This window comes from Hyperolius riggenbachi, chromosome 6 (assembly GCF_040937935.1).
Source record: "Hyperolius riggenbachi isolate aHypRig1 chromosome 6, aHypRig1.pri, whole genome shotgun sequence".
In the NCBI taxonomy this organism is placed as follows: domain Eukaryota; kingdom Metazoa; phylum Chordata; class Amphibia; order Anura; family Hyperoliidae; genus Hyperolius; species Hyperolius riggenbachi.
In genome coordinates, this window is record NC_090651.1 from 16,297,772 (window position 1) to 16,323,048 (window position 25,277).

At 42.4% G+C, this 25,277-nt stretch overlaps 1 protein-coding gene across 10 annotated transcripts in view; it reads right to left on the reverse strand.

Annotated features, from left to right (window-relative positions):
• Nucleotides 1-25,277, reverse strand: part of PKNOX2 (PBX/knotted 1 homeobox 2) — a 603,376-nt gene that overhangs the window by 293,815 nt on the left and 284,284 nt on the right. The window contains exon 1 of one of the 10 annotated variants that reach the window (XM_068238890.1): nucleotides 5,758-5,983. The exons of the other annotated variants lie outside the window; for them this stretch is intronic. The gene's annotated coding sequence lies outside the window, so the exon portion shown is untranslated. Of the gene's footprint in view, nucleotides 1-5,757; nucleotides 5,984-25,277 lie in introns of those variants that run through there. 10 annotated transcript variants of the gene reach the window in all.

Here is a 25,277-nt window from a genome sequence, read left to right on the forward strand (position 1 = left end):
GTTACCAAGAATTGAACTTCATCCCAATCAGTAGCTGATACCTCATTTTACATAAGAAATCTATTCCTTTTCTCAAACGGATCATCAGGGGGCGCTGTATGGCTGATATTGTGGTGAAACCCCTCCCACAGTGTGATGTCAGGACCATGGTTCTGACATCATACTGTGGGAGCCTTGTTGCATTGTGGGAAATAACAGCTGTTTCCAACTGCCAAAAAAAGCAAGCAGCATCTCCTTACAGTGAGATCACCTGCCAGCAGTAAAAATGTCACCATGTGATAAATGTCAGAATGTATATCAGGGAGAGGAAAGATTTTACATTGAGCAAACAATGACTAAATCATTTATCCATAATTATTGTATTGTATTGTATTTTTTAATATTATTTTCACTGGAATTCCTCTTTAATATTTACCCTCATTTTCAGGTTCATTATCTAATTTCCCTGTTGGAAGTTTGATCATCGGGGACCGCCAATAAAAATGGTAAGATTTTAGAGTTTATGCAAATTATACACAGCTTGGAAATGAACCAATCAAATGGAGGTGGTCACCGGTTCGGATCGCCCACCAGTTCTGTTGTCAGAAGTTTACAAGCACAAAGCCGTTGACTCCAGTGCTGAGCCAGTGGCGAGGTGTTTCGGGGGAAGATACCTTTTCTGGACACCGGCACTGCCAATCACACACCTCAAATTGCTAATGGCTGATTGGCTGGCCGTGATCACTTGCTGCTTATGTTTCCTGTGTGGGCTAAACCAAGGAGTGAAGACAGCATATCAGAGCCTTACAAATGATCACCTGATCCAAGCGATCAGGTTTCTCCTTGAGTTCTGCTACACACAAACATCTCTGATCATATTACGGGAAACCAACAGTTCTCGTGAAACAGTTTTTGTCAAAAGACAAATCTCAGGTCAAATACGGCTGACCGAAAAAATGTCACGACTGCTGAAGGAATGCTGAGGTAAACGAGATTTTTAGACATTTGCCCAAAGTTGTTTGAATTGCCCTTTAAGTGCAGCTATAACCATGTACAAATGGAAGCTTTTTAGTCCCGTGCCAAGCAATCCTATGCTCCATTTGGTTGCCGCTGTGTATTACACCCGCCAGACGTGTAAGATGCCATATGCTGGTGAACAGTGCTAGTAATTAGTCCCCCTTGGAGAACAATACTTCTCGACCATTGCTCCTGACACCTGTTCCTTCAAAGAACTCTTCTGCTGATCCAACATGGAATGAAGCCGTCTACGGGAGAGGCTCATCTTATGGGGCCTTATGACATCTGTACCCAAGCGTTCAGTTCATTAGCTATATAGTTTCAGCTTCAAGTTAAACAACCCAGCTAAATCAAACAAGGCGCTTAGGCAGGAGGGATCCGTCAGCTGATGCTGCAGAGGAAGCAGACGTTTATCTAGCACAAATCAAACCAACTCTTATTTATCAAAGGGTTGGCAATGTGTCTTCTGGGCCTTTCAACTCCTGCACCTGCTCCTGAGGATGATTGATAGCGGCGGTTTACAAATATCTGATGCAGAAGGAGACGAACCTCAGAGAAGTGATCTGAGACTTGATTTATTTATTAAAAAATGCTAATACTACAGTATTAAAAAAAAATAAAATCTGATCATGGGTATAACAATTACTAAACATTGGCTATGAGGCCCATTATTAAGGGGCCCCAGGTGGTCCTTGCTGTATTCACTGCATGTTTCAGTGTTCCTACATTCAGTAATAAATGCTCTTGTATTTAAAGCAGAACTCAGGATTGAACGTCATCCCAATCAGTAGCTGGTACCCCCTTTCCCATGAGAAATGTTTACCTTTTCTCAAACAGCTCATCAGGGGGCGCTGTAAGACTGATATTGTGGTGAAACCCCTCCCACAGTGTGATGTCAGGGCCTAGGTCCTGACAGTTTCCTGTCTGTGAACCTCATTGCATTGTGGGAAACAACAGCTGTTTACAACTGCCAAGCAACCTGTATCTCCCTCTGTGCATCTGTATATCTGTAACAAAAAAAAAAAATTAGCTCATGGCAATGTTAGGGAGTGTGGTTATAGCTAATGGCAGTTTGTGTTCTATGTTTTTTTTTCATGTCTGCCAGTAGTAAAGATGATAACCGGAAGGCTGATTGTGGATAAAACAATATAAACAAATTACATGGGGAATGTCAATCATTTCTTGATCTCTCCTCTATTTTTTAACGTCTCACTTTGCAATGTATTGATTTATCTTGTTTTCCCCTTTTCACTTAAAGGGAACCTTAACTGAACGGGGGGTAAAGAGTTTTACTTACCTGGGGCTAATACCAGCCCCCTGCAGCAGTCCTGTGCCCTCGGCGCCGCTCTGGAATCCTCTGGTCCCCCGCTGTCACTTAGTTTCGTTTTTGACGACTCACCAGTCGCCGGCCGCCATGCGTATTATTGGACGCATTCACCAATGCAATTAGCGCTATTGCGGACCGCAACGCGTACAAAAATACGCGTTGCCGCATATCTACGCGTGCGGAATGCGGCAACGCGTATTTTTGTACGCGTTGCGGTCCGCAATAGCGCTAATTGCATTGGTGAATGCGTCCAATAATACGTATTGCAGCCGGCGACTGGTGAGTCGTCAAAAACGAAACTAAGTGACAGCGGGGGACCAGAGGATTCCAGAGCGGCGCCGAGGGCACAGGACTGCTGCAGGGGGCTGGTAATAGCCCCAGGTAAGTAAAACTCTTTACCCCCCGTTCAGTTAAGGTTCCCTTTAAGTTCCTTTTTAAAGCAAACCCATAAGGTTCAAACAGCAAAAAGTTATATCCTCCAGAAGCTTCCCCCATGCTCCTCCATAGGCCGTTCCAGTGCTGTGTCCTCCCTAAGCTCGGGTCGCACCCCATATGATCCTTTGGCATTTCTGTAAAATGCCAAGCCTGATCAGGTCTGTGCTGCTGCGCATGTGCAAGCCGCCAACAAGGGGCTTCAACAATTTTTTGGAGGACACGGCACGGGAAATGGGCCATTTGAGGAGGACGGGGGAAGCCTGTGGATTATCCAGAAGCTTTGAGTGCCCATTTGCGGTACTTTTTTTCACTGAAGGGATACTTTAAATGAAGCTCAGATAGATGGCTATAATTTATGTGCTGAGTATATAGTACTCAATATTTGTCCTTGCGTGACCCACTTTACTGCCAAGCTTTAACTGTCCAATAGATGGTCACACATTTACCTGTACAGTACATTGGTTTACACAGGAGTGCATGTTGAAACTAATGACTGCAAGGTGCCCATGTCCTGTGGCTGCAAAACAAGACCGAATCCTCATCCCTCCACCACCACGCTTCACAGTTGGTAGGAGCTGTTTCTGTTAGTGTGCTCTTTTGGCTTTTCACATACCTGGCGCTGTGCCTTATGGCTAAAAAACTCCACTTTGATCTTGCCTATCCAAAGGACAATATACCTGGAGTTTGTTCAGATGTAACGTTACAGTCCTAAACTGTGTTTCCATGTTCTCTATATTGCACCAGAAAAGAGTTAGGATAGCGCAACAGAGATATGACTAACTTTTGCTCAGTACTGTATAGTAGGCATTATTGCACAATTAATCCTGGGTCATAGACCTCAGCAATATTTTGATTAGGAGGGAAGGATTATTAAATATTAAAAATGGTTTAAAAGGTCATAGCGCCGTGCTAACTTAAACTTTAACTGAGAGGGATATGGATGTTTCCTTGTAAACAATACCAGTTGCCTGGCAGTCCGGACGATCTCTCTGGCTGCAGTAGTGGCTGAATCACACACCTGAAACAAGCATGCAGCTAATCCAGTCTGACTTCAGTCAGAGCACCTGATCTGCATGCTTGTTCAGGGGCTTTAGACTCTGATCATTGACACGAGGAAGCGGTTGGATACCTGTGAAACGCATTGACAATAAATGACCATATTTTTTACAAGCTGTGTTTTATACCTTTAGGTACCATAAGTTTTCTTACCTTGTAAACTGTTTTAAATACTTTTTGGGGTGCCTTCTTCCCTCCTAATCTATATTACAATCCCCTATGGGGGTTGCTCCTAGTTCAGTGATCTGCAAACTTGGCTCTCCAGCTGCTAAGGAACTACAAGTCCACAATGCATTGCAGGAGTCTGACAGCCACAGTCATGATTCAAAAAGGCAAAGGCATTGTGGGACTTGTAGTTCCTTAACAGCTGGAGAGCCAAGTTTGCAGATCACTGTCCTAGTTGAAGTGATGGTAGCCGAAGTGCAAATAATAGGAGTCTCACTTGCTGTAATCTCAGCCTTTGTTACAGTACCAGAGAGATATATTAATGAATGGAGCAGCAATGGAATAACAAATGTGAGTCACGTCGCGTATCAGAGGCGAGGCTTCTGTTTGCATTTCACGCTGTGCGGCAAGATTGATAAGTTTCCCCAACTATGTGCTACGCCAGAAAACCGCTCACATCTTCATTAGCTGGCCATTTCTAAACTTTTATACTGCCTTTTAAAGTGTATATATCAAAACAACAGGAAAGGACAGGAGAAAAAAACCTGGAAACTTTAAGTGTGCTATTTAGGAAGTATCAGATCTCCAGGCAGATATTGGTCTTTCTGGGGTTTCATGCTCCAAAGGATGTGGTTCCAGGGGGCAGTCACTCTCCAAAAATTACTCCAAATCAAATTGTATATTTCTTGGTTTAATGTAAGTGCTATGTACAACCCATAGATTTGTAGTATAAAAAGAAGTATAATGATATGGTAGGACATTAGACTATGACTATGGTAGGATTAGAGTGTGTGCTCCTCTGAGGACAGTCAGTGACATGACTATGTACTCTGTAATGTGCTGCAGAAGATGTCAGTGCTATATAAATACATAATAATAATATGGTAGGACATTAGACTAGAACTATGGTAGGGATTAGATTGTAAGCTCTTCTGAGGACAGTCAGTGACATGACTATTGTGGGATTAGATTGTGAGCTCCTCCAAATTGTATATTTCTTGGTTTAATGTAAGTGCTATGTACAACCCATAGATTTGTAGAGTAAAAAGAAGTATAATAATATGGTATAGGACATAAGGCTATGACTATGGTCGGATTAGATCATGAGCTCCTCTGAGGACAGTCAGTGACATGACTATGTACTCTGTAAAGTGCTGCAGAAGATGTTAGTGCTATATAAATAGTGCTATATAAAAACATAGTAATAATATGATAGGACATTAGACTATGACTACGGTAGGATTAGATCATGAGCTCCTCTGAGGACAATCAGTGACATGAAGATGTCAGCGCTATTTAAATACAGGATAATAATAATAATAATAATAGTACTGCAGCTGCTGTATTCTATGTTAGAAGGTAGTAAAAGATTGAGCGAGATGAAAAATGACAGAGAAAAAATTGCGGTCTAATACCAGCAAATGATAGACTACATTTGTGCTGGCTTTTATCATCCTGACTGCGAGAATAATAATCATTTAAAAAAAAGTAACAGAAGAAGAAAATGCAGATGTGAGAATAATAATAATAATAATAAAAAAGTAACAGAAGAAGTAAATGCAGGCATAAGAGTTGCTGCCAGAAAGATGCAGAATTGGCTCATCAGTCCTCCATTCTGTACACAATTTAGCCTCGTGTTGGATAAGAGGAATGACAGTGACCGGGGAACAGTCTCTCATTTCAATGAGGCTCGCGAAGGGCGTCTGTTGTCTGCGCTTTTTTCAATGAGCAGCATGTTCTGAGACCGAAATAAAAATGTTGACATGGGATGTCCTTACCGCTGGCAATGAACGGGCTGCCCTGATCTTGTAATATGAATAATGCTGCCTCACTGATAGCAGAGGGGGCCGAGGGAGCCGATTCCAGATGGTGGGAGCTCTGGGTCCAGGGCTGACTCCAGAACACACAATGCTGTACAGCCAAGTCAGCAGGAAGGAGGGACCGGGAGCCCGGAGAGAGCTAAATCCACTGAAACTGATGGATAAGGACATTAGCTGCAAAAACTGTATTTTCAGCTTATTCCAGGTCATCTGTATAGAAGATGAAAGACTGTAACCATGGCGATGCAAACAAGCAACGTGGAGAGTGGAGCAGTGAATAACGGATAATGAAGGAGGAAAGAAGGGCAACTAACTAACTGCAATTATTATTGGTAGCGGCGTAGCAATCAGAGTGGCTGCTCTGGGCTAAGGAGCGGGAGGTGGCCCAGTCTGCATCCAACCAAGCAGGGGCGTAACTAGACATCACTGGGCCCCCCTGCAAAACTTTGGAAGGGGCCCCCCACCCCCCTCGCTTTCTGCACAGGAAAACTGAGGACCAATGTGTTTTCCCCATGCAGAAAACAACACTTAGACTTAAAGGAAATGTCAGGCAATCTATTTTACCCCCAGATCTATTTACCCGGGGCTTCCTCCAGCTCCTTGCAGCCGACAAGTCCCTCATTGCAGCTCTGCTCCCACTACATACATACACACACAGCTGTATTATTTTACTATGTGAGAGCACATGCTATATGGAGGAACAACAATGACATGCTGAACATAAAATACATACATATTTACTGTAACTTTGGCAAAACATTCAGAATGTCACTGATTGATACTCTTATTACAGGATCTTGGACTCCATGTGAGACAACAAGCTCTCAATGAGGCGGCAACAGTCAGACATCAATCTCCACTCCACTGTGTTGTAAAAGTAATCAGAGCCATAAGGTCATTAACGTGTGTGATAAGAATCTAGGAATCCTTTCGGAGTGATTGCTGAAAAGGGAAAGTCTACAACTTTTTTTCAAAATGTGACTCCTTTGTTTGTTAGGTTGTACATGAAGTCATCAGAACTTTGCAGCAGTGAGAGACAGATGTTTTTTACGAACCCTAGGGAGCAGCGACAGTGGACAAATTCCAAAGTGTGTATGAGTCGTTATCTGTGTGGTGGACACATGCAGTCAATATAACAATGGTACGAGAGCAGAATACGTTTTTTCTCTCCTTGCCCTTAGTTGTCAGTCTCTCAAACTTTTCCCCCCACGGGTCCCCTGTGGCTTCTGGGCCCCCTGCAGAGGCATCCCTTGCCGGATCTATTGTTACGCCCCTGCAACCAAGGGCTTAGCTAGAGGGGTGCAGCCCATGCGATCGCAGGGGGGGGGGGGCAGAGTTGTAAAGGGGCCCCAACTAATAGATTGACTCCCTCTGATAAAGGGGTCGATCCTCCAGATCAGATGTGTTTGTGGCTACACTGGTTATGGGTGTGACGATCCTGATGGCCACACTTGTTTTATGACCCTTGTGAGATGGGCCCCCCAGGCAGTGAAGGGCACAAAGGGGAGGCAACGGAACATGGAGGGGCCCCATTAACATTTCGCTGGGGAGGGGGCATGAATTATAGTTACAAGACTGCATCCAACATGGCAGGGATTTGTCCTCTTTGCCTTGTGAATAACAGCAGAGCTGGATCTTCCCTAAAGCACTCTAAGCAGGTGTCTAGGGCCTGCTGGCTGTCCAGGGGCCTGGCTGGCACCTTCTATGATCCCATCTACCGCCTCATATTATTGCATGGCCAGCAGGAGGGAAGTCAAACTTGCAGTCTTGCATATAACTCCTTTAAGGCCTAGGGTGAGTTCAGCTGCACTTTGGGATCGGCAAAGGCCCAGCCTGATAAACTTAAAGTCTTAAAGGACATCTGAGGTGAAAATAAACGGACCCTTTTTATCTCTTTCCTGCTCTCAGAAGCCATTTACTGATAGGAAAGTATTTTATGGCTGTAATTATTTATCAGTGAGGACTATGCTATAGTCTGACCCAGTCTGACCCGGTCCCAACCTGGACACCAATTGTCACTTGCATACCACGATCAGCTCTCCACGCTATCGCTCTTCCGCTTCCTCGTTCCAGGCCATCCTCTGGAAACAGGACTAATCCAATGACAATATTTCTGTACAGAAGACAGCGCACTATCCTGCCAGGAGTTCTGGATCACAAACGCCGTAATAATTATCATTGTTTCCTTGTTTTATGTAAATACAATGCAAGCAAAAAATCTAATTGACAATAAATAAATAGTTTGTGTCTGATCACAGATTGCTCAGCAGATGCTGTCACTGGGAAACGCGAGGCGGTTTTCTCTGTAATAGGGGAGCAGATTTGCATTCTTTGTGCTTATCCGCCTCTATAAATGTTCTCTCCAGAGGAAGTGCTGTGTGGGGGGCACGGAACGCTTACCGGAAAGTGTTAAAAAAATAAATCAGTGAATTAAAAAAAACACCTTCTGTAAGAACATATCAGGCTCACAACATGACAAATGATGGTGAATCCCAGATTCTCAGCGTGGGACATGCAACTTTAGATGACCTCTACTGTGAAAAATTACAAAATTTTATAAAATGTTGATGGCCGGTCTGGTGCCAGCAACCCACCTGATTGGTCGACAAAGCTTCTGACTGGCCATAGTGATCTCTCACTGGTGAGGGGGGTTGTATGGGAGGTACAGTATGTATGATATGAAGTATACATATATGGTGGATTGTTGGTATGTAGGAGAAAATTAAATCACCCGGAGGAAACCCAGGCAAGCAAGAATCTCCACGTAGAGAATAATTCTCTGACCAGGCATATGGAACTCAGGACTCTGCAAGGCAAGAGGGCTAACCACTACATCACCACACTGCCACCATTACTAGCTGTGTTTAAAGCAAACTTAAAGAGAAACTCCAACCAAGAATTGAACTTTTTCCCAATCAGTAGCTGATACCCCATTTTACATGAGAAAGACAATGATTTTCACAAACAGACCATCAGGGGGCGCTGTGTGACTGATTTTGTGCTGAAACCCCTCCCACAAGAGGCTCTGAATACCGCGGTACTGCTGGCAAACTGCCACAATGTAACAATGTTCAGAGACAGGAAATAGCTGTTATTAGCTGTCTGTAACAGACAGAGCAGCTAGAAACAGCTAAATAACCTGCCCACAGTAACAATGTCACCATGTAATAAATGTCAGAATGTGAATCTGGGAGAGGAAAGATTTTACAATGAGCAAACACTGACTAAATCATTTATACATAATTATGGTAAAAAATGAAGCACTTTTTTTACTACATTATTTTCACTGGAGTTCCTCTTTAAAGAGGAACTCCGGTGAAAATAACGTAATTAAAAATGTACTTCATTTTTACAATAATTATGTATAAATGATTTAGTCAGTGTTTTCCCATTGTAAAATCTTTCGTCTCCCTGATTTACATTCTGCCATTCATCACATGGAGACATTTTTACTGCTGGCAGGTGATGTCAGTGGAAGGAGATGCTGCTTGCTTTTTTGGCAGTTGGACACAGCTGTAAATAGCTGTTATTTCCCACAATGCAATGCGGTTCACAGACAGGAAACTGTCAGGACCATGATCCTCAGAGTTTCCTATGGGAGGGGTTTCACCACAATATCAGCCATACAGAGCCCCCTGATGGTCCGTTTGAGAAAAGGAATAGATTTCTCATGGGAAAGGGGGTATCAGCTACTGATTGGGATAAAGCTCAATTCTTGGTTACGGTTTCTCTTTAACTGTAAACAAAACAAAACAAAAAAGTTTCACTTGCCTGGGGCTTCGACCAGCCGTCCTGTGCCCGCAGCCGAACCGATCCTCTGTCGAGGATTAGTTTCGACCAAGTGCGCCTGCACGGCCCTGACAGCGAACATCCTCATATGCGTGCATGTCAGCGAGCGCATCCTCTTACTGCTCCCACCCAGAACCTCTTACTGCTCCCACCCAGGATGCGCTCGCTGATGTGAACGTGTATGAGGATGCCCGCTGCCAAGGCCGAGCAGGCGCCATGGCCCGCCAACTGATCAGTTGGCAGAATCAAAACTAAGCAGGGGAATGGAGGATCGGTTTGGCACGCTGTGGGCACAGGATGACTGCAGGGGGCTGGTTGAAATCCCAAGTAAGTGAAACTTTTTTTTTGTTTACAGTTAAAGAGGAACTCCAGCTTAAACAAACATACTGTCATTAAGTTACATTAGTTATGTTAATAAAAATAGATAGGTAATATAATCTCTTACCCACAATGTTTTAAAAGAACAGGCAAATGTTTGATTTCATGACGGCAGCCATCTTTTTTGGTTGAAAGGAGGTGACAGGGAGCATGAGACACAGTTTCAACTGTCCTGTGTCCTGAGCACCTCTCCCAGTTGCTATGCAACGTGAATAACAACATAGGAAATCCCATCATGCTCTGCACAGCTTCAGGGAAAAAAAGCTTTTTTCTTTGATGGGTGGAGCTTAGCTAAAAATGCAGCTAAAAATGATGCTTTGGTAAGAAAAACAAAGTTCCGATGCTGTGAAACTGTTAAAGAAACACCAAGCCTTTTCAGTTCTGCTGAGTAGATTTTTAGTCCTTTACTTTAAGGTTCACTGTAAGTATTATATATTAATTAAATACGTTAGTAGAGTCTTTTCTGAAAATAATTTAACACCTTATGTCAGCACAAAATTAGGGTATGACTGGCATTTAATTTAGTGGCATTAATTCATAAAATTTTCTTCAGTCCAATATTTTATTTCAGGGCTCGTTTCCACTATTGCGGTGTGGAATTGCCTGGATTCCACCGCTGACGAAATCGCATACAGATGTGATTCCACATGCGTTTTTTGCAGCGATTTTGCATGCGAATTTAACCATGTCACTGCCTGTGTGGATTTACATTGGTATCTATGCGAATTCGCATGCGAATTCTCGGCAAAAACGCATGGGGAAAGCGCAAGCGATTTCCCTATTAAATACATTGCCTGCGATTCGCATGCATTCCACTCGCAGGCGAATTCTGCAAGGTCTACCGTGCAGAAAAATCCTGCACAGAAAAACGCAAATGAAAACTGACAAGTGGAAACAGTCCCATCCACTTGTATTGTCTATGCGAATCTGCATGCGTTGTCTGCATGCGGATTCACGCTATTGGAAACGGGCCCTTAATGGTGCTAACTTAAAGAGGCCCTGTAGTGACATATAGTGCAAGGTAGTAATTCATTCAGGGATACCCCTTTATATGTTAATTATCCTGGTTCCAGCAACATGAAGACTTCCTATATCTATATATAGCTGTATATAGGTATGCAATCTCACCCTCCCAGTGATGTTTAGCCTAGGCTGTTAAGTTATGCAGAATGCTCCTCCCAGAGTATTCTGGGAGACCAAGTGTTGTTTCTACTGACTTCAGAACACACAACAAACAAGCATTCCGCAGTGATGCACCTGCTAATGGTAATCATGTCACACCACTGACTAAATCATTTCTAAAGTAATATTGTTAAAAATAAGCAATTTTATTTATCAAGCTACATTCGGTAAAGTTCCTTTTTTAACCATTTCACTGTGTCCTGAATTTGGTATTTATTTCCAGTCAATCGCTGACACTTTGCCAAGGTTGTTTTGACAACAGGAAGTCCATGGGCAGAGGTCACTCATAGCGGGATGAGACATGTACTGCTCCACCTGGAGAGGCTCTGGAGTCCTAGCTGGCGGTGTTTGGTCAGAAAGCGGTTCAGAGCGGTGAATTTATTTATGTCCTATTATCAAGAGATTTAGGACTGAATCCAAAGGTCGCTGGGGTCAAAGTTTGCTTTGTAACTCAATACCTCTTGCTGACAGGGAGAGGGGTGTCAGGTTATGGGGGGATTAATCACGGTATGTGGTGGTCTTAAGGATTCCGCATCATTGTGAGGTTCTCCCTGCACACAATGGACGTTTTGACTTATAGTGAGGAAATGCTACCACAAAGACAAGAAAGGAAGGGAGTCATGGCATCAATAGACCCTCCGCTGTCCTGGCAGGAGGCAATAAATGGCAAACATGTCAGAGGAGGTGATTTATCAAGACAGGTGCAGAGAAAACTGGAACAACCTATGTTATTAGTCCAGAGCTACCAATCAGTATCCTTGTATCATCTTATCTCAGAAACCTGATTGGCTACTTTCAGCAAACGCTCTGCTTTTTGCTCCGGTTTGCTTCGCACCTGTTGTGATACATTTTTCTGTAAATCCAGGCGAGCTGCACACAGCTGAATACACGATGGAGAAAATGACAGTCCATGGATGGGAGAGTCAAGAAGAACTGATCAAAGACAATAACGGTATTAGAGAATACTGACCAAATTGTTTTCTTTTCAGATTATTTTTTTAAATTCAAGACAGACAAAAAACCCGAGAATAACCCAAACCCAAAACTCTAGTCATTGGATAAAAACTGGCTGCAACCAGTCCAACATCACATCCTCTAGGACCTGCTAAGCTGTCCATTTTTGATTATTGTGTTTCGCTATGGACCAGTATGGTTTTTTTTAGTGCATAGGACCCCATTAGCAATGGGACCCCTCTTGGGAACCGCACCTCCTCGTGTGCCTCCTGGTTACCACCCCCCCTTACACCCCCTGCCCCTCCCCCCCCCCCACGGCAGTGCACAGCTGATCAAAAGTTTTGCGCTAGCAAAGTCTGGTGCGCGAAACGTCGCATAGAGTTTAATGGCGCTGCTTTGTGCTCGGGACTTTGCGATCTAAACTAATCTAAACGTTTCACGCCTAAACTTTTTACGCCTAAACTTATCATGCCTAAACTTATCACGCCTAAACTTATCATGCCTAAACTGAGTTTAGGCGTGATAAAATGGTTATCACACCTAAAGTCTTTAACTGGATTATCACCGCTTTGTGAATCGAGCCCTATGGGAGAAGTGAAGGCTAGCATCTTGCCTTACGGCACATTTCATCAGCACTGGGGCCAGTACATATTAAACTGCTCCACTTCCACTGTACTACTCTGCAGAAGAGGGAGGAGCAGGTCCACCATGTTGGCTACAGTTACACCACTACAAGGGCGATAAGAGATAATTTGCATATTCAGTAGTGGTGCATTGTGGGTAACCACAGATGTTCACTTATAGCTGAATTACTGGAAGTTTCCTTCTGTTTTAAGAAGGCAAATTCCACCCAGCATTACTTATTAGTAAGAGGGCTTTTTGGTCTCTTTTATCACCCTATACATTCCTAGTGGCTGCTTGGTTACAGTTGTACTGGTCCAAGCCCTATCCCATACAACCATATCAATCCCTGCCATGCACTGATGAGGGCCAAAAGACCGAAACAGGCTGTTTGCATGTGGGGTTGATGTGGCTGTGTAATATTTAAAGCTATAGGCTTGATATACACCAGCGGTTCTGGATGCTAGTCTGGCATACAGGGGCATAAAGAGATCATTTGCATATTCAGCAGTGGTGCATTGTGGGTAACCACAGATGTTCATTCTAAGCTGAATTATTGCAAGTTTCCTTCCTTTTTAAGAAGGCAAATTTCACCACTTAGTTTGAGACTATGCAATTAATGTTAAATCTTAATAAACAATTTGGCCCGCACCTTAGACTAGGTTTTTGATTTTGGCCCGTTCCATGATTGAGTTTGACAGCCCTGCTCTAGACACTTTTCTCATAGAAGACTTACAGGGACAACAATGGGTGATTTGCATATTTCAGCAGTGAAGCATGATGGGAGACATCTCAGAGCTCACTCCTCCAATTACCGTATTGCAAATACTTTCTGTTTTAAGAAAGCAAACTTGTGTTTTCCTATAGAAAGTCGTTTTGAATAAGGAAAATCATTTATTGGCTAGCTTAAAGAGAATCTGTACTCTAAAATTCTTACAATAAAAAGCATACCATTCTATTCACTATGTTCTCCTGGGTCCCTCTGTGCTGTTTCTGCCACTCCCTTCTGCAATCCTGGCTTGTAATTGCCAGTTTTAGGCAGTGTTTACAAACAAAGACATGGCTGCTAACCAGCATGTGATAGGCTGAGAGGAGCTCAGTCTGTGACTCATACAGAGCCTGCAGGGGGCGTGGAGAGGGTGTGTATAGCTTCTATCCTATCACAGTAGAGCAGCACATTCCTGCCTGAGCCCGACAAAGCTGTCAGAGGAAAGAAGATTAGATTATATAACAGAGATAATACAGCCACTGTGCAACTAGGAAAGGCTGCAGTTAGACAGACCACATTAGAACAGGTATAGGAACTTATAAGATAGAAGAAATAAGGCTGAACATTTTGTTACAGAGTCTCTTTAAAATAAAAAAAGAACAAGCTTTCGGCTCCTCAGCCTTGTTCAGACTCTTCCTACTGTAATAATCTCACCAAATGTATCAACTAGGAATATTGTTCATTTCTAATGGACTGACTTAAATTTAAACCTCATTAAAGTCTTTTATCATATATCATATACAATTCTAAAATAGACATACAAATAAAGCACAGTAGGTAATATTAAAATCTTGTCTAACCACCCACCAGTAATAGAAACCAGGGATGGTAAATAAGATGCAAATAACTCTGTGTTGATGCGAAAGTATGCTAATGTTATGCAAATATATGCAGCTAGTAAACAAGCCAATCAGATGCAGCTGCGGATGCACACATTTCAAGCGCTATAAATCTGAATAAAAGAAGCACTAAGAAGCACTACCCAGTCACAGTGTGCAGGAAAGTAGCAACACGGCGTCCCTTCAAAACTAGTCAGAGCTGCCAAATTCAATACAATTCTAAATTTTGCACCGAAATTTGCACTAATTTTATGGATTCTGATTTTGCATTGCAAAAATGCAAAAATTGTAACTTAACGTGTTTATATTTATCCACTAACCAAAAGATAAGCTATGAGTAGTGCACATTTGCGAAAATATGTTAATAGGTTTTAATTTCAATCATAATTTTCGCTAGAGTTTTCGCTTTCGTGTCTGTTGAGTGCGCTCAGTCGACATTTTTTGCTATTTGTGTGAAAAAAAAAAAGTTTGTGTGTTACAGACATGTAATTACAGTATATTCTGGCGTATAAGACTACTTTTTAACCCTTGAAAATGATCTAAAAAGTTGGGGGTCGTCTTATACGCCGGGTGTCATTGATGCCGGGTGATACGCCCTGTCCTGTTACCGCCTCTCAGATCTCGCTGCTGAGGACTGTAGTGAAGCGGTGCAGGCGCACATGTGTGAGATCTGAGAGGCAGAGAAGGATGTAAATAGGATACAAGGGCGGAGCCAGAAGGGTGAAAGAGGCGTGTTTGATGGGCACAGCATGATCTGTTCTTCTATGCCTCTCTGATAAACAGGGAGACGGGGAGAGCTGACCAATCCACTTAGGGAGAGTTGACCAATCCAACCAGTCAATCGCCTATATACTGGGTACAACATACAGTACAGCACCAGTATCTGTTCAGACATAGCACCAGTATATGATTTTTCAAAATTTTTATCTGGTGTGCGTTGGAAGAGGGGTATTCTTATACACCGAGTATATCCCAAACTCTGTATTTTAACTGGAAAAGATGGGGGGTCGTCTTATACGCCGGAATATACAGTATTTGTAAAAACCAGTTTCCAACTTCTGGAAAATCGTAAAATTCTGATGTGAAAGTCAGAGGTCGATATCCCATGAAAACTGTGCGTTCATCTCTATTACCGACATTGGGTTGTTTTTTTTTTTTAATGCCAGCATTCATCTAGCCTCTCTGTCACTTAAAGAGAGACCATGACCAAGAATTGAACTTCATCCCAATCAGTAGCTGATACCCCCTTTTACATGAGAAATCTATTCCTTTTCTCTAACGGGTCATCAGGGGGCGCTGTATGGCTGATATTGTGGTGAAACCCTTCCCACAGGAATCTGTGAGGACCATGGTGCTGGCAGTTTCCTGTCTGTGAACCTCGTTGCATTGTGGGAAATAGCTGTTTACAGCTATTTCCAACTGCCAAACAAGCAAGCAGCAGCTACTTCCACTGACATCACCTGCCAACAGTAAAAATTTAACCATGTGATAAATTCCAGAATGTAAATCAGGGAGAGGAAATATTTTACAATGGGCAAACACTGACTAAATAATCATTTATACATAATTATTGTAAAAATTAAGCACTTTTTTTATTACATTATTTTCACTGGAGATCCTCTTTAAGAAGACCTGTAGGGAAAATACTGTAATTAATAAAATAGATTTTTTTTTTTAATTATTAATTTATAAATTATTTAGTAATTGTAAAATCTTTCTTCTCCTGATTTACTTTCTCAATTGTATCTCAGGTGGTAAGATCTTTAGCTTTGTCAGGTGCACCTCTGCAGAATGTTTGTATAATCAGCGTTTTCTAAGCCAGTACAAATAATACCTGGTTGCCCAGAATGCTCTGGGAGAAGAATCCCACATAGCTAAACAGCCTAGGCTGTGACATCCCTAGAGGGGCGGAGTTTTATAAGAATATACAGCAATAAATAGATGTGGAAAGTGTTTCTGATGCTGAAACCAGGATGATTACTGTAAAAGTTGATGAATAATGCACTGCCTTCTACTGTATAGGTCACTACAGGGCCTCTTTAGGGGAAGTGAGGGAGTACAGGTATGCTTTAACAGTAGGAGTATGACTAACATGCCAGGTGTGGGAGCACCGGGACCGTGGAGGGAGCAGTTCTAGAGAAGTCTTGGAGTTGTGCGTGGGGAAGTGATGACCGTAAAGCTTGCGTATCTCCCGCCTGTAGAAGATGATGCGTCAGAGTCAGTCATATCTGCTTGCGGTAAACTCCTGCCATGTTCATCCTTCCTCATGCTTGATGATAATGGCCCAGTCAGCCCTCCTCAGATTCCCAGCATAGCAGAGAAGATGCATGTCATTATAGCGTTTGTATAAAAATGTGAAAGCAGTTGACGCACGCACTCCACACACGCCAATTACCACGACGACTGTTCGTTAAGGAACGAATATATAACGTTATTTCTAAAAGACATGTCCTTAGCGTCTCCTTCCCCCCTCCTCCCCCCACCACCACTAGATCTTGCCTTCCTCCCCCCTGAGCTGCATACCCTTTAGCTGAGCTAACTGCAGGACAGGGCTGAGTGGGGGGATTGTTCGGAGAAAGTGGTCCTTTGGTTGGTTGCTATGGAAACCGACATACCACAGCTCTGACCCCTGAGAGGTTTTAACACTCTCCCTCAGCGGGGTTGCCAGCAGCTGGACCGCAGCTGTTAGTCAGGCCTACAAAAGCAGGAATCCCGTCCACTTACACTGAAAAATAAACACTAATCCCCTCCAACCAACATCAAGGACACGGCTGCAGCGCGGCCACAAATCTACAAATAACATAAAATGCTTCGCAGGAGTCAGACCCAGGCAAATGGACTTTATCCATCTTATTATGCTGAAGAAAGGCCTGTTAAACAAAACACCAGGGTATCTCTACACAGGAATATTCTATTTATTCCCTATTTATAGAATGGCAACACGTATCGCAGCCAGGAGCGCTGACCATTAACGGGAACCTGAAGTGAGAGGGGTATAGAGGCGGCCATATTTATATCCTTTTAAAGTGAACCTGAACTATTGCACAAGACAGAAGGAAACTGTTGCACACGCTTCACCCCTCCTCTGAAATGCCCTCCCACAACACATCCGTCACTCGCCAACCCTTGTTACCTTTAAACGCTCTCTAAGAACTCATTTGTTCCGACAAGCATATGTGGTACCTTAGGCCACTCCCCTCTTTCCTAAGACCAAATTGCACTCCTACTAGGTATCCTAAAACACACAGGCCTCAATTCACGGAGCATTATCAAACGTTTATCAAACGTTTGATAATTTACCTCATGGGTAAAATCTCACTAAGGTGTTATATATTTGTTGAACGTTTTATCGGTAAAACATTCGATAAATATATAACACCTTAGTGAATTTAAAATGAGATTTTACCCATGAGGTAAATTATCAAACGTTTGATAAAGTGTTTGATAAATGTTTGATAATGCTCCCTGAATTGAGGCCATATTCTATATATTTGTTGTATACAACCTCTCCTCTTGTCCCCCCCCCCTCCCCATTCCCTTTAGATTGTAAGCTCGCAAGGGCAGGGCTCTCTCCCCTTTTGTGTCTTGGAAATCATTATACATTTTATTCATCATATTACTTTTATTACTGTCATTACCAATCATTTATTTTATAATGTGTATTTTGAATCACTTTAGTATTTTGCCACTAATTATGTATCTTGTATATTGGTGTACACCATTGTCTGTATTATTATGTACCCCATGTTTGTTTCTTACTTTGTACAGCGCCACAGAATATGTTGGCGCTTTATAAATCAATAATAATAATAACAGAGAGAAATTCACCCTGTATGTTTTTAGAGAGCTTAGCCTGCCTAATTCCCCCTCATATGTGACTAATCATCAGTGTAGTTTGATCCCTTGGCTGGGTCAGCTCAGGAATCTCCTCTGCCACGGCAGAACAACTAATTTGTAAACACAGGATGTTAACCCTGTGTCTGCTTCCATGAAAGTAGGAAGTAGACACACTGCAGATTTATAGCAGGATTTGTATCAGCTGTAACAAGTTCCTTCACCGGACAGGAGACACTGAAGTTCCTTCACCGGACAGAGGACACTGAAGTTCCGTCACCAGACAGAGGACACTGAGAGGTTTCTTCACAGGACAGAGGACACTGAAGTTCCTTCACCAGACAGAGGGCACTGAAGTTCCTTCACCAGACAGAGGACACTGAAGTTCCTTCACCAGACAGAGGACACTGAAGTTCCTAGACCGGACAGAGGGCACTGAAGTTCCTTCACCGGACAGGAGACACTGAAGTTCCTTCACCGGACAGAGGGTACTGAAGTTCCTTCACCAGACAGAGGACACTGAAGTTCCTTCACCAGACAGAGGGCACTGAAGTTCCTTCACCAGACAGAGGGCACTGAAGTTCCTTCACCAGACAGAGGGCACTGAAGTTCCTTCACCAGACAGAGGGCACTGAAGTTCCTTCACCAGAGGACACTGAAGATCCTTCACCAGACAGAGGGCACTGAAGTTCCTTCACCAGACAGAGGACACTGAAGTTCCTTCACCAGACAGAGGATACTGAAGTTCCTTCACCGGACAGAGGGCACTGAAGTTTCTTCACCAGACAGAGGGCACTGAAGTTCCTTCACCAGACAGAGGACACTGAAGTTCCTTCACCAGACAGAGGGCACTGAAGTTCCTTCACCAGACAGAGAACACTGAAGTTCCTTCACCAGACAGAGGACACTGAAGTTCCTACACCGGACAGGAGACACTGAAGTTCCTTCACCGAACAGAGGGCACTGAAGTTCCTTCACCGGACAGAGGACATTGAAGTTTCCATTCATTGACCGTTATATTAGCTGGTAAGCGGGAGGTATACGCTGGATGTTCTGTCATTGGTATGTCTGGTTCATGGAGGCAATTCTTTGCTAATCTCTCCACTAGCTGCCAATTACTCAGAGTATATACACTTCAGGCTCCTAAAAAAATAGTTACTTACTTGTGTAGAGAGAAGGCTCTGGATCTCATAGCCTCCCCAGTCCTCTCTCTGTGCCCTCATCCAGGTCCACCACTGTCACTCTCAGTGAAGTTATTCAACCTATTGGTCGAATGCTCCTTCGGGAGCCCTCGTGAAGCTTTTGCAGGTCCATTAAACACAGGCGTGAGTCCGAGCTCGCACGTGCGCAGTCAGATCTGTCTTCCGAGGGACACGGGGACGCAAGTGCTTCTGAAGCCATCCGAGGACTCCCAAAGTTGCAGAATTTCAACAGGGGATAGCTGGGGAACGAGGACATAGAGAGAGGATCGGGGAGGCTTTATGAGAACCAGAGCCTTCCCTCTATGTAGGTGAGTATCTAACTTTTTTGTGACTTTACATTGCTTTAACTAATTATAACTATTTATTCAGGTTTATTAGAATATGTTTTTTCTAATCTCAAAACTCATTGCATTAGACTGATTGACAAATGGAAATACAGTCTGATCCCCGCACCCAGGTCCCCCCAGGAGAACGCGTATCACATGTGTAGAACATGGGTTTTGTAGCACACATCAACTATGTATGCATTTTGTAGGTCTCATTAGATAGATGCTTCCATTTCCCCACCTGTGAAGCATTCACGGATCTGTGCTCCCAACTATTGTCTGTTTTGTACTTAACCACTCCAGGGCTACAGGCTTTACCCTCCCCCCAATTCCCCCCCCCCCCCCCCCCAAGACCAGGCCAAATTTTGAAAAATAGGCAACTGCAGCTTTAAGGCCAAGCTGTAGGGCTGCACAACACAGCACACAAGTGATTCCCCCCCCCCCCCCCTTTTCTCCCCCCATGTTTGTTTGTTTTTGGTAAATATTTTTTGTATTTATTTTAAAATAAATGTCCTTCTTTTACTTTTTTTTTACTAAACCCTCACTCCCTCCCCCCGCCAGCCAATCACTGTGATCGGCTGTCATAGGTTTCAGCCGATCACCGCCGAGACTCTGGAGGGGACAGCCGTGTCACACTAGTAACGCTTCTGTTTTAGGTATGGGTGGTAGTGGGCTTTCTAGCTCTGCATATTTGAACCACTGTTCATATATGTGGCTGCACTAGTCTTCCAGACATTGTATAATGGCTTAGAAGCCAATGGAGGAGTGGGTGGTCCTCGCAATCTCTGTGACCCTCACCATTCCCGAGCAGTATCCCTCCTCATGCTCTGGATGTGCTACCAGCTGTGGACGGACGCCTCTGGACTGGGCATGTGTGAGAAAGATCAGTGCATGCCCAATAGAGTTACCCATGCCTGTCTTTTTTTACTCTAAGCTTGAGGGCTTCATTCTGCAGGGCATATGCCGACCTTACTCATGCATGCACAGTTCGGAGGCACTTGTCCACATCCGGAAGCATGGTCAGAAGATGGAGAGACAACCTGCACTGGAATGGAGGTTGCGTGAAGCTTCTGGACCTGGATCCTTCAATGTGTACAGGCAATGTAGATGTTGCACACATAACAGGAGTTCTGCAAATTATGAGTTACATCATTTAGGTTAATCCCAGTAAACAAGATTCAAACTCCTGCGCTGTTGCAAATATTATTCAAGTATTTCATGAATAAATGATTGCAAATAAATTCAGTAAAACACATTAGATAATTTGTTAAAACGTTGCTTTCATATCGACACAACTCTGTCCAGATACAAAAGCGAAGTTTTCCCCAATTCTTTTATGTGTTTCATTCATTTGCAATCATTTATTCATTAACCACTTCCCTACCACAGGTTTGTTCCTCTTCAAAACCGGAGCATTTTTCACATCACGCTCCTTCCATTCATTCGCCAATAACTTTATCGCTACTTATCACACTGAAATGATCTATATATTATTTTTTTGCGGGACAAACTAGACTTTTTTTGAGCAGCACTTTTTGCTAAGAATTATTTTATTTTACATGCATTTTGCAGAGAAGAAGAAGAAAAAAACTGAAAAATTTACAATTTCTCAGCTTTCAGCCATTGAAGTTTAAAAATAACATGAGATCAAATCAAATCAGAGCCGCCGAAGGCTCTGATTCATCACAGGCACGGTGATCGGATTTGAAAACGGCTGTTTCTCATTCCCCGATCACGGAGGGACAGGATTGTGGCGAATGCGAACAGTAGAGATGCGACAATCGTGAGACGCTTATGTACGCCTAAACAGGGACATAGATAAGGGCGGCAAAAGTAGGGAAATGGTTAACTACTTTGCATAATATTTGTTAAAAAAATATATATTTTATATATCTCACACTCTCCTAGCAGCTGTGTATAGATTCTATAGAATCAAGAGCGCTTCAACTGCTATTTTATAATCCCAGTAAACTAAAAATGCACTACGACATTAGTCTCTTTTCACCTTATGCATAAGAGCAATTTTCGCCTCCCATTCATTCGCTAATAACTTTATTACTACTTAACAATTTATTGATCTATATCTTGTTTTTTCTGCCACTAATTAGGCTTTCTTTGGGTGGTACATTTTGCTAAGAATTATTTTTTTATAAATGTATTTTAATAGGATTTATAAGAAAAAAATGGAAAAAATGCATTATTTCTCAGTTTTCGGCCATTATAGCTTTAAAATAATCCACACTACCATAATTAAAACCTATGTATTTTATTTGCCCGTTTGTCTCGGTTATGACACCATTTAAATTTTGTCCCTATCACAATGTATGGCGCCAATATTTTATTTGGAAATAAAGGTGCATTTTTTCCGTTTTGCTTCCATCACTATTTACAAGCTTATAATTTAAAAAATGTTCGTAGTATACCCCCTTCAAATGCATATTTAAAAAGTTCAGACCCTTAGGTAACTATTTGTTTTGTTTTTTGTTTTTTTAATTGTAATTTTCTTTTCCATAAAAATTGTATTTGGGTAATATTTTGGTGTGGTAAATAAACAGTTAATTTTTAATGTTGTTATGTGTAAATTGTAATGTAAAAAATATATGTAGATGTAGTTTTACTATTTGGCCACCTTGAGTTTATTCTTTTCTCCTTGTGCTTCTCGATCACCGGAAGCACGAGGGGGACGGGGAAACATTTTTTTGCAGAAAGACTGAAGCCTCTTGTAAGAGTGCTTCTGTTTTTCTGCTGGGGACACGGATCGGTGATCGGGAACCATGTTCCTGTTCACTGATCCCAGGGCTACCGGGGACAGCACGGGGGCACGGGAGCACAGGAGGGCAGAGCAGCTGCCCGGACGTGAGCTTCACGTCCGGGCGGCAGGAATTGGTTAATTCACTTTTTCTCCTACGAGATAATTTTCCATCTTCTTTTTAAAATAACTTTTCAGCACTCTCCAATTGAAAAAGCACCAAAACATGGGCAAAAAGAAGGAGAAATCTCACCTGAAGGTGATATTTTCACACCTTGTCATAAAATGCAGTTTAAACCTCAAGCAAGAAAATAGTAAAAAAAAATTGATAGCACCTTTTCACCAACTTGTAGGTACTTTTTCAGTGGTAAAATGCTTGAGGGGTGGTTCACACTATGAGCATTTAAAAGCGCTTGTGCAGTGATTTCCTATGACAGTGTTCACATGTGAGCGTTTCGATTCATTAAAATCGCAAACGCGCTGCCTGTACCATTTTCTGAGCGTTTTAGCTCAATGGAAGGTATAGAGAAATTGCAAAGCACTTGATGAATAAATACATTGTATTTATTCATTTCCAGGTTAAAGAGCCACTGTAAAACCAAAAACGTCCCCTGGGGGGTACTCACCTCGGGTGGGGGAAGCCTCCGGATCCTAATGAGGCTTCCCACGCTGTCCTTTGTCCCACGGGGGTCTCGCTGCAGCCCTCTGAACAGCGGCCCGACAGCCTGTGCAATATTTACCTTTTGGCTCCAACGCAGGCGCAGTATCCGCTCTTCCCACGGAGACAGGCGGAAATAGCCGAACTCCGTCGGGTCCGCTCTACTGTGCAGGCACAGGAGACTTGCGCCTGCGCAGTAGAGCGTCCCAATGAAGATCGGCTATTTCTGCCTATCTCCGTGGGAAGAGCGGATACTGCGCCTGCGTTGGAGCCAAAAGGTAAATATTTACATCGCCACCGCTCTGGGAGGATTTTCGCCGCCACCGTGGGACCAAGGAGGACAGGGGAAGCCTCAATAGGATCCGGAGGCTTCCCCCTCCCGAGGTGAGTACCCCATAGGGGAGTTTTTTCGTTACAGGTTTTCTTTAAAGAGTTTACTTCCTGACTGACGTCAGAAAGTAAAAAAAAAAAAAAGCGCTTATAAAATTACTTTTATAAGCCGAAATCACTCTGAAATAGCTTGTAAAAGTGCTTTTCAAAATCACCCGCTTGCGATTCGCCTGGCGATTTGTAATGTGAACAAGGCCGAAAAGTTATTTTAAAGAGAATATGAAAATCATCTCCAAGAAGATAGTTTTCTCCAAAGAGATACATTTTCATTTTCTATTTAAAATAACTTTTTTTAAAATCATTTTACAAATGAAAAAAGACTATCAAAATTATTTTTAGCATCCTTTTGTTTTCTAGGTGATATTTTCACAACGTATAAATAAAATGTCTTTTATATGCCCAGCAAGCAAGAAAACACTCAACATCATTTTGATAGTACCTTTTCACCTATTTTTGGAGCTTTTTGTAATTGTAAACTGCTGAAAAGTTATTTTAAAGAGAGGATGAATAATGATCTCCGAGGAGAAAAATCAGGAGAAACAATGGCATATAAGCCATGCTATTGATAAGTTGAGAAAAAAATCACCTAGGCAAGAACTTAAATAAGGGCCCTTGAAATGTAACTTGGCTTAGTGAATACGGTATGTCCCATTTTCTCTTATTTCATTTGCTGCACTTACTGGGAAGGATGAAGTGAACTCTATAAAACAAGGAGGTTCTCCGCATTTCCTAGCAGGCTGGGATTTCCCCGAGATGGGCAGATTGCAGAAATAACATATACCGAGAAATTGCCCGGGGGAATGCTATTATTAACCACAGGCTGATATTTACCGAAGTCCAGAAAGCAATCATTTCTATAGAATCATTACCTAAAGCAGAAACGACCGCTGGAATTATCCGTGACATCCCCAAGCGCCAGATTTAAATGTTTTCCACCCAGCTGTCTCGTTTTCTTTTTTTTGTAATTCTTAATTATAAACATATGAAATATGAAGATAGACAGTTCGTTGTTTTGGAGATCCAGTAGCTGGTTTGTAGCAAGAAGAGTGCCTTGCTTTACTATTGTAGTAATTAAGACAGGCATTGCAGAAGCTGGGTCTCCTGATCTGGTGACTAATCATTAAAGGGAAACTCTGAATATAAAAAAAAAAATGACCTATAGGCAGACATGACCTGGTATAGTTAGGATGTCTCTTTGCCTTAAAGCGGAATGAAACCCAGCATGTCTTCTTTGCTCTAAAAAATTATTTACAGCATATTACATACAACCAGCATTTTTTTTTTTTACTAGACCAGCATTCAAAGGGTTACACACAGGGCTGGAAAGCTCAGTGCAGAGAAAAATGTGGATGCATCCCAAGTGGAGATAATGTTATCTTGTGTTTACTTAATTGTATCAAGTGAGGAATGTGAAACATTCTGTGACTGTGCAGAAGGTCCTGGACACAGACAGACACTCAAAGCATTTCTGCCTTCAATACATAATGAATAAAACCAGTTATGAATAAAATGCAAAGTCAGCTCTCAAAGCAAAAAACTGTACTTTTGGGAACTTCTTATTTCTAAATGAATAATAATACTTATGCACAAATGCAAATATGATAACCGTATGGCATATAAAAAGAAGGAAAACATGTTTTTATTGAATATTATGTCAGGGTTTTACACCGCTTTAATTCATAAAAAAACTTTACTCCTTCTACCTGGAAGTGTGGTTACACAGTTACATAGTTTGGCTGATAATAGACATCCGTCCATTAGGTTCAACCAGAAAAAAAAAAAATATT